The following is a 10640-nucleotide window of genomic DNA, read 5'->3' as shown; positions in this document are numbered from 1 at the left end:
GCCGCGGAGGCGTCCGAGGCGGAGGGCCGGGGTCCGTCGGCGGCGAGGCGGAGGTGGCGAACACCCACGGAAGCCGCCGAGAGGAGGGCGCGCTCGGTCCCAGGCGCCTGGGGGCGCCGACCTCCCCCTCGTGGGAGGAAGCGGGAAGCGCTCGACTCCCGCCGAGGCGCGTGCCGTGGCGGTCTGCACTTGGGAGGAGCGGAGGGGCGGGAAGCCCCCTGCGGCGCTCAGCCGCGGGACCGGAGGTCCCGGTCGATGGAAGCGACCCTCAGACAGGCGTGGCCCGGGGCGGACCGGGGCGCAAAGTGCGTTCGAAGTGTCGATGATCGATGTGTCCTGCAATTCACATTAGTTCTCGCGCAGCTGGCTGCGTTCTTCATCGGCGCCGCGAGCGAGTGATCCACCGCTAAAGTCGTACTGCGTTTGAGTTTAGCGCCGGGGCGAGGCGAACTGCACAGGCTTGTGTGGGTTCAAAAATACAAAAAGTCGTTCCCGGACGAGGCGCCCCAGCGAGGGGACTTGAACCCACGGTCCCGAAGGCCTGCTGGGTACCGCCGGGGTTGGCAAAGCAAAGTCTTTCAGAGGCTCGCGGCCTCGGCCCCACCCGTGCCAAGGGGTGGGGCGCTGTGATGAGTTGCTCAAGCCTCCGCGGGGAGGTGCGTCAAGCCTCCCAGAGCGGCGTTCCCTTCTCGCGAGATCCTCTCTCCGCCGTCTTAGGTTTTTGTGCGGTTCTTTTGCCGTCTTGGATGTTTGGCGGCAGACCTCTCGGGCCACGGCCGCTGGAACATAAGTAAAATAGGATAGAGGTTTTTACCCGGACGAGGCGCCCCTCCTTCGCGGGAGAGACTTTGAACCACGGTCCCGGAGGCCGTGCGGGTACCCGCCAGGGCCCGGCTCGGCCCCCGCCCCGCTGGAAAGCAGGGGGCCCGCCGAGTGCAGCGACAGTCAAGTTCTCTCGGATCTCTCTCTCTCTCTCTCCGCCTTAGGGTTTTGTGCGGTTCTTTTGCCGTTTTGGGTTTTTTGCGGCAGACCTCTCGAGCCCACGGCCGCTGGATCATAAGTAAAATAGGATAGAGGTTTTTACCCCGGACGGGCGCTCCTCCTTCGCGGGAGAGACTTTGAACCACGGTCCCGGAGGCCGTGCGGGTACCCGCCAGGGCCCGGCTCAGCCCCGCCGCTGCTGGAAAGCAGGGGGCCGCGCCGAGTCTGGCGACAGTCAAGTTCTCTCTCTCTCTCTCTCTCTCCGCCTTAGGTTTTGTGCGGTTCTTTTTGCCGTTTTGGGTTTTTGGCGGCAGACCTCTCGGGCCACGGCCGCTGGATCATAAGTAAAATAGGATAGAGGTTTTTACCCGGACAGGCGCCCCTCCGCCAGCGGGAGAGACTTTGAACCACGGTCCCGGAGGCCGTGCGGGTACCCGCCAGGGCCCGGCTCGGCCCCCGCCGCTGGAAAGCAGGGGGCCCGCCGAGTGCAGCGACAGTCATGGCGCTCGCGGTAGGTTGCTCAAGCCTCCGGCGGGAGGTCGTCAAGCCTCCCAGAGAGCGGCGTTCCCTTCTCGCGGATCTCTCTCTCTCCGCCGTCTTAGGTTTTGTGCGGTTCTTTTGCCGTCTTGGGTTTTTAGCGGCAGACCTCTCGGGCCACGGCCGCTGGATCATAGAGTAAAATAGGATAGAGGTTTTTACCCGGACAGGCGCCCCTCCCGCGGGAGAGACTTTGAACCACGGTCCCGGAGGCGTGCGGGTACCCGCCAGGGCCCGGCTCAGCCCCGCCGCTGGAAGCGGGGGCGCCAGTCTGGCGACAGTCAAGTTCCCTTTTTTTTTTTTTCTTATCGCGCTGCGCTTTCGCTTCGGTGCTCCGGAGAGAGGCGCGCGGGCCGCCGGCCTCTGCCGCGCACCCGGGCTTGAGGCGAGGGAGGTGGGCTAGGCCTCCCGCCCGGGCGGTTTCGCTTTGGATCGGGCGGGCGATAATGATCCTTCCGCGGGTTCACCTCACGGAAACCTTATTCACGACTTTTACTTCCTCTAGATAGTCAAGTTTGATCGTCTTCGGCGCTCGCCCCAGAGCCCCATGGGGCGGCGAGGCGGTCCGAACCTCACTAAACCATCCAATCGGTAGTAGCGACGAGGCGGTGTGTACAAGGGCAGGGGACTTAATCAGCGCGAGCTTATGACCCGCGCTTACTGGGAATTCCTCGTTGATGGGAAATAGTTTCAATCCCCAGTCCCGATCACGGCGGGGTTCAGCGGGTTACCAGCGCCTCGGCGCAGGGTAGACACCTGCGCTGATCCGCCCCATTAATGGCGCGCGTGCAGCCCGGACATCTAAGGGCATCACAGACCTGTTATTGCTCCATCTCGCGTGGCTGAGCGCCACTTGTCCCTCTAAGAAGTTTTTGGCGCGCCGACCCAAGTGGGCGCGCCACTATTTAGCAAGCGAGTCTCGTTCGTTATCGGAATGAACCAGACAAATCGCTCCACCAACTAAAACGGCCATGCACCACCACCCACAGAATCGAGAAAGAGCTATCAATCTGTCAATCCTTTCCGTGTCCGGGCGGGTGAGGTTTCCGTGTTGAGTCAAATTAAGCCGCAGGCTCCACTCCTGGTGGTGCCCTTCCGTCAATTCCTTTAAGTTTCAGCTTTGCAACCATACTCCCCGGAACCCAAAGACTCGTGGTTTCCATACGCTGCCTGCCGGGTCATGGGAATAACGCCGCCCGGATCGCGGGTCGGCATCGTTCTGGTCGGAACTACTGACGGTATCTGATCGTCTTGAACCTCCGACTTTCGTTCTTGATTAATGAAAACATTCTTGGCAAATGCTTTCGCTTTCGTCCGTCTTGCGCCGGTCAAGAATTTCACCTCTAGCGGCGCAATCTGAATGCCCCGGCCGTCCCTCTTAATCATGGCTCGGGTTCCAGAAACCCACAAAATAGAACCGAGTCCTATTCCATTATTCCTAGCTGCGGTATTCAGCGGCGGCGCTCGACCTGCTTTGAACACTCTAATTTTTTCAAAGTAAGCGCTTTGGGCCCCTCGGACGGACACCCAGCCAAGGGCATCCGAGGGCGCCTCGAGGCAGGAGGACCTGGGGCGGGCGGTGGCTCGCCTCTCGGCGGACCGCCAGCCAGATCGAGATCAACTACGAGCTTTTTAACTGCAGCAACTTTAATATACGCTATTGGAGCTGGAATTACACGCGGCTGCTGGCACCAGACTTGCCCTCCAATGGGTCCTCGCCCATGTGTTTAAGATCGCTCATTCCAATTACAGGGCCTCGAAAGAGACCTGTATTGTTGACCACCGTCACTACCTCTCCGAGTCGGAAATGGGTAATTTGCGGCGCCTGCTGCCTTCCTTGGATGTGGTAGCCGTTTCTCAGGCTCCCTCTCCGGAATCGAACCCTGATTCCCGTCACCCGTGGTCACCATGGTAGCGCGCCTGATGTACCATCGAAAGTTGATAGGGCAGACACTCGAATGAATCGTCGCCGCGCGCGGAGAGGCGGCGATCGGCCGAGTTATCTAGAGTCACCAAAGGTACCGGGTCGGGAGGGCGGATCCCCGAGGCCGGATGGGTTTTGGATCTGATAAATGCTGCGCGTCCCTAGCCTCCGCCCCCGCGAGAGGCGGTCGGCCGATCGGCTTCGTTTGCATGTATTAGCTCTGGAATTGCCACAGTTATCCAAGTACCGGGTGGAGCGATCAAAGGGACCATAACTGATTTAATGAGCCATTCGCAGTTTCACTGTACCGGCCGTGTGCACTTAGACCTGCATGGCTTAATCTTTGAGACAAGCATATGTTACTGGCAGGATCAACCAGGTAACCCCTGTGGGTCGTAGGGACCAACCGGCCGCGAGCGCGTTTTTGCCTACACGGGTCTCAGTCCGCCTGAGGAGGGGCCTGGGCAGACCCGCTTGGACCCTCGGCTAAGACCGGCCGCTCATAGAGGGCGGCGCGGCTCGAACCTTCCCCCGGCGGGGGTCGCCGTTTCGGGGTGGGTGGCGCTGGGATCGCGGGCGGCCTTTCGGAAAAGTGTGTTTCACGGGGGCGGGGTACCCGCGCGGCGTCGCCGGGGCAGCGTCGCGTTCTGCCCCTCCGCCCGCCCGGTGGCGGACCTCTGCGCTCTGACCCGGCCGTCTGAGGCCTCCCTCGAAGGTTGGCGCCTTCCCTCGGGCTGAGGGGCCTGCTCGTAACGAGCGTCCAAATTGCCGGGCGCGGCGTGCTGTCAAAGCCCAAGCGTAAACCCATTGCGCGCCCGTGCCCCTGCCAGGCACTCCCGACCCATAGCGGCCAGCGGGGCTGGCCGGGTGGGGTCCTAGGCTAGAAGCGCTTTCGCGCTCAATCGATCACGTTTCGGGCGAGGGCGCGCTCGCCGTCGAGCGTCCTCTCTCGGCGTCTGTGTCCGTGTTTCAGGTGAAGCGTTCGATAGCTCCCTCGCCCCGGAGCTTCAGAAAGATTGCGTTCAAAACCTAAGTCGATATGGACTTAGTCGTTTTCGACTTTTTTTCGCTCAGAGACTAAGTCCACAAAAACACGCGTTCACCGAAATCGTGTACCCATGTAAAAGTTGCTCCTGTGTAAACGGCCACCTCCAGGGTCGCGGGAAAATTTGAATCATGCCGGGAGAGGCCTCTCGGTCGGCCTGACTCGGAGCCTCGGAGGTATGGAAGTCGGACCTTTCCCCGAAGTTGGACTTAGTGCAATTTTCGAAACGAAAATCATCCAGGCGCTTCATCCGACCGATCGAGTCCGGGTTAAGTGCGCCTTCCCGGACGCTTTCCCACTCGACCCCCGCCGTCCTGGAGGAAATTTTTTTGCGTTCAAAACCTAAGTCCAAACATCCAGGCGCTTCATCCGACCGATCGAGTCGGGTTAAGTGCGCCTTCGGACGCTTTCCCACTCGACCCCGCCGTCCTGGAGAAATTTTTTCGTTCAAAACCTAAGTCCAAACATCCAGGCGCTTCATCCGACCCGATCGAGTCCGGGTTAAGTGCGCCTTCGGGCGCTTTCCACTCGACCCCGCCGTCCTGGAGAAATTTTTTCGTTCAAAACCTAAGTCCAAACATCCAGGCGCTTCATCCGACCGATCGAGTCCGGGTTAAGTGCGCCTTCGGGCGCTTTCCCACTCGACCCCGCCGTCCTGGAGAAATTTTTTCGTTCAAAACCTAAGTCCAAACATCCAGGCGCTTCATCCGACCGATCGAGTCCGGGTTAAGTGCGCCTTCGGACGCTTTCCCACTCGACCCCCGCCGTCCTGGAGAAATTTTTTCGTTCAAAACCTAAGTCCAAACATCCAGGCGCTTCATCCGACCCGATCGAGTCCGGGTTAAGTGCGCCTTCGGACGCTTTCCCACTCGACCCCCGCCGTCCTGGAGAAATTTTTGCGTTCAAAACCTAAGTCCAAACATCCAGGCGCTTCATCCGACCGATCGAGTCCGGGTTAAGTGCGCCTTCGGGCGCTTTCCCCTCGACCCCGCCGTCCTGGAGAAATTTTTTGCGTTCAAAACCTAAGTCCAAACATCCAGGCGCTTCATCCGACCCGATCGAGTCGGGTTAAGTCGCCCTTCGGGCGCTTTCCCACTCGACCCCCCGCCGTCCTGGAGAATTTTTTGCTTTCAAAACCTAAGTCCAGACATCCAGGCGCTTCATCCAGCGATCTCGGCGGGTTAAGTCGCGACTTCTCGGGCGCTTTCCACTCGACCCGGTCTCCCTGGAGAAATTTTTTCGTTCAAAACCTAAGTCCAAACATCCAGGCGCATATTTCAGGCGATCTCGGCGGGTTAAGTGCGACTTCGGACGCTTTCCCACTCGACCCCGCCACCCTGGAGAAATTTTTTGCTTTCAAAACCTAAGTCCAAACATCCAGGCGCATATTTCAGGCGATCTCGGCGGGTTAAGTGCGACTTCGGACGCTTTCCACTCGACCCCGCCACCCTGGAGAAATTTTTTGCTTTCAAAACCTAAGTCCAAACATCCAGGCGCATATTTCAGGCGATCTCGGCGGGTTAAGTCGACTTCCCGGACGCTTTCCCACTCGACCCCGCCACCCTGGAGGATTTTTTTGCTTTCAAAACCTAAGTCCAAACATCCAGGCGCATATTTCAGCCGATCTCGGCGGGTTAAGTCGCGACTTCTCGGGCGCTTTCCCACTCGACCCCTCCACCCTGGAGGTATTTTTAAGCGTTCAAAACCTAAGTCCAGACATCCAGGCGCATATTTCAGGCGATCTCGGCGGGTTAAGTCGACTTCCCGGGCGCTTTCCCACTCGACCCCGCCACCCTGGAGGATTTTTTTGCTTTCAAAACCTAAGTCCAAACATCCAGGCGCATATTTCAGGCGATCTCGGCGGGTTAAGTGCGACTTCCCGGGCGCTTTCCCACTCGACCCCGCCACCCTGGAGATTTTTTTGCTTTCAAAACCTAAGTCCAGACATCCAGGCGCATATTTCAGCGATCTCGGCGGGTTAAGTCGCGACTTCTCGGGCGCTTTCCCCTCGACCCCCTCCACCCTGGAGGTATTTTTAAGCGTTCAAAACCTAAGTCCAGACATCCAGGCGCATATTTCAGGCGATCTCGGCGGGTTAAGTGCGACTTCGGGCGCTTTCCCACTCGACCCCGCCACCCTGGAGGATTTTTTTGCTTTCAAAACCTAAGTCCAAACATCCAGGCGCATATTTCAGCGATCTCGGCGGGTTAAGTCGCGACTTCTCGGGCGCTTTCCCACTCGACCCCCTCCACCCTGGAGGATTTTTAAGCGTTCAAAACCTCGTCCAGACATCCAGGCGCTCGTTACAGCCGATCAAGGCGGGTTAAAGCGACTTCTCGGGTTCACACATTTACGAACCCCGTGTCTGGATTTCAATTTTCCAAAGGGCCTGGGCTCACACATTAACCCCAACGCAGTAACACTTTAATGGGCATCGTTTTATTTCATTCTCGCCCTGGATGAATGTTTTACAAAGGGCCTGCGCTCACAGACTAACCCTACACACTAACACCTTATTGGGCATATTTTTTTTTTTTCTATAAAGGCCCTGGATGAATGTTTTCTATAAGGCCTGCGCTCACAGACTAACCCCATCACAATAACACTTATGTGGGCATGATTTTATTCTATAAAGGCCCTGGATGAATGTTTTCTATAAGGCCTGCGCTCACAGACTAACCCCATCACAATAACACTTATTTGGGCATGATTTTATTTAAAAAGGCCCTGGATGAATGTTTTCTACAAAGGCCTGCGCTCACAGACTAACCCGACACAGTAGCGCCTTATTGGGCATGATTTTATTTAATAAAGGCCCTGGAGGAATGTTTTCTATAAGGCCTGCACTCACAGACTAACCCCATCACAATAACACTTATTTGGGCATGATTTTATTCTATAAAGGCCCTGGATGAATGTTTTCTATAAGGCCTGCGCTCACAGACTAACCCTATCACAATAACACTTATTTGGGCATGATTTTATTTAATAAAGGCCCTGGATGAATGTTTTCTATAAGGCCTGCGCTCACAGACTAACCCCATCACAATAACACTTATTTGGGCATGATATTATTTAATAAAGGCCCTGGATGAATGTTTTACAAAGGGCCTGCGCTCACAGACTAACCCTACACAGTAACACCTTATTGGGCATGATTTTATTTAATAGAGACCCTGGATGAATGTTTTCTATAAGGCCTGCGCTCACAGACTAACCCCATCACAATAACACTTATTTGGGCATGATTTTATTTAATAAAGGCCCTGGATGAATGTTTTCTATAAGGCCCGCGCTCACAGACTAACCCCTAACCTAACCTAACCTAACCTAACCTAGCCTAACCTAACCTAACCTAACCTAACCTAACCTAACCTAACCTAACCTAACCTAACCTAACCTAACCTAACCTAACCTAACCTAACCTAACCCTACCTAACCTAACCTAACCTAACCTAGGCCTAACCTAACCTAACCTAGCCTAACCTAACCTAACCTAACCTAACCTAACCTAACCTAACCTAACCTTATTGGGCATGATTTTACTCTATAAAGGCCCTGGGTGACAGTTTTACACAGGGCCTGGGGTCACAGACTAACCCCATCACAATAGCACTTATTTGGGCATGTTTTTATTTAATAAAGGCCCTGATTGAATGTTTTCTATAAGGCCTGCGCTCACAGACTAACCCGACACAGTAACGCTTCATTGGGCATGATTTTATTTAATAAAGGCCCTGGAACAATGTTTTCTATAAGGCCTGCGCTCACAGACTAACCCGACACAGTAACTCTTTGTTGGGCATGATTTTACTTAATAAAGGCCCTGGAAAAATGTTTTCTATAAGGCCTGCGCTCACAGACTAACCCGACACAATGCGCTTTATTGGGCATGATTTTATTTAATAAAGGCCCTGGAAAAAATGTTTTCTATAAGGCCTGCGCTCACAGACTAACCCGACACAGTAACGCTTCATTGGGCATGATTTTATTTAATAAAGGCCCTGGAACAATGTTTTCTATAAGGCCTGCGCTCACAGACTAACCCGACACAGTAACTCTTTGTTGGGCATGATTTTTACTTAATAAAGGCCCTGGAAAAATGTTTTCTATAAGGCCTGCGCTCACAGACTAACCCGACACAGTGCGCTTTATTGGGCATGATTTTATTTAATAAAGGCCCTGGAAAAAATGTTTTCTATAAGGCCTGCGCTCACAGACTAACCCGACACAGTAACGCTTCATTGGGCATGATTTTATTTAATAAAGGCCCTGGATGACAGTTTTCTTTAAGGCCTGCGCTCACAGACTAACCCGACACATTGCGCTTTATTGGGCATGATTGTATTTAATAAAGGCCCTGGATGAATGTTTTCTATAAGGCCTGCGCTCACAGACTAACCCGACACAGTAACTCTTTATTGGGCATGATTTTATTTAATAAAGGCCCTCGATGAATGTTTTGTATAAGGCCTGCCCTCACAGACTAACCCGACACAGTAACTCTTTATTGGGCGTGATTTTATTTAATAAAGGCCCTGGAAAAATGTTTTCTATAAGGCCTGCGCTCACAGACTGACCCGACACAGTAACTCTTTATTGGGCATGATTTTATTTAATAAAGGCCCTCGATGAATGTTTTCTATAAGGCCTGCGCTCACTGACTAACCCCCGTTACAATAACACTCTTATGGGCATGATTTTATTTAATTAAGGCCCTGGATGACAGTTTTCTTTAAGGCCTACCCTCACAGACTAACCCGACACAGTAACTCTTTATTGGGCGTGATTTTATTTAATAAAGGCCCTGGAAAAATGTTTTCTATAAGGCCTGCGCTCACAGACTAACCCGACACAGTAGCGCTTTATTGGGCGTGATTTTATTTAATAAAGGCCCTCGATGAATGTTTTCTATAAGGCCTGCGCTCACAGACTAACCCGACACAGTAACTCTTTATTGGGCGTGATTTTATTTAATAAAGGCCCTGGAAAAATGTTTTCTATAAGGCCTGCGCTCACAGACTGACCCGACACAGTAACTCTTTATTGGGCATGATTTTATTTAATAAAGGCCCTCGATGAATGTTTTCTATAAGGCCTGCGCTCACTGACTAACCCCCGTTACAATAACACTCTTATGGGCATGATTTTATTTAATTAAGGCCCTGGATGACAGTTTTCTTTAAGGCCTACCCTCACAGACTAACCCGACACAGTAACTCTTTATTGGGCGTGATTTTATTTAATAAAGGCCCTGGAAAAATGTTTTCTATAAGGCCTGCGCTCACAGACTAACCCGACACAGTGCGCTTTATTGGGCGTGATTTTATTTAATAAAGGCCCTGGAAAAATGTTTTCTATAAGCACTGCGCTCACTGACTAACCCCGTTACAATAACACTCTTATGGGCATGATTTTATTTAATAAAGGCCCTGGATGACAGTTTTCTTTAAGGCCTGCGCTCACAGACTAACCCGACACAGTAACTCTTTGTTGGGCATGATTTTTACTTAATAAAGGCCCTGGAAAAATGTTTTCTATAAGGCCTGCGCTCACAGACTAACCCGACACAGTAGCGCTTTATTGGGCATGATTTTATTTAATAAAGGCCCTGGAAAAAATGTTTTCTATAAGGCCTGCGCTCACAGACTAACCCGACACAGTGCGCTTTGTGGGCATGATTTTATTTAATAAAGGCCCTGGATAAATGTTTTCTTTAAGGCCTGCGCTCACAGACTAACCCCGTTACAATAACACTCTTATGGGCATGATTTTATTTAATAAAGGCCCTGGATGACAGTTTTCTTTAAGGCCTGCCCTCACAGACTAACCCGACACAGTAACTCTTTATTGGGCGTGATTTTATTTAATAAAGGCCCTGGAAAAATGTTTTTCTATAAGGCCTGCGCTCACAGACTAACCCGACCCATTAACTCTTTATTGGGCATGATTTTATTTAATAAAGGCCCTCGATGAATGTTTTCCATAAGGCCTGCGCTCACAGACTAACCCCGTCACAATAACACAGATTTGGGTATGATTTTATTTATTAAAGGCCCTGGATGAATGTTTTCTACAAAGGCCTGCGCTCACAGACTCGCCCGTTAAAAGCAGCGACGCGCAGGGCACGAATTTCAGAGTTTTTAGAGAAAA

The 10640-nt window shown here is 53.0% G+C and overlaps 1 pseudogene; it reads right to left on the bottom strand.

The window, feature by feature from the left end:
• Positions 1 to 262: 262 nt before the first annotated feature.
• LOC122331949 lies at positions 263 to 414 on the bottom strand (annotated as a pseudogene).
• Between the last annotated feature and the right edge of the window lie 10226 nt (positions 415 to 10640).

The sequence above is a fragment of the Puntigrus tetrazona genome, unplaced genomic scaffold, assembly GCF_018831695.1.
Source record: "Puntigrus tetrazona isolate hp1 unplaced genomic scaffold, ASM1883169v1 S000000003, whole genome shotgun sequence".
NCBI classification, from domain to species: Eukaryota; Metazoa; Chordata; class Actinopteri; order Cypriniformes; family Cyprinidae; genus Puntigrus; species Puntigrus tetrazona.
This window is presented reverse-complemented; position numbering and strand designations above follow the sequence as displayed.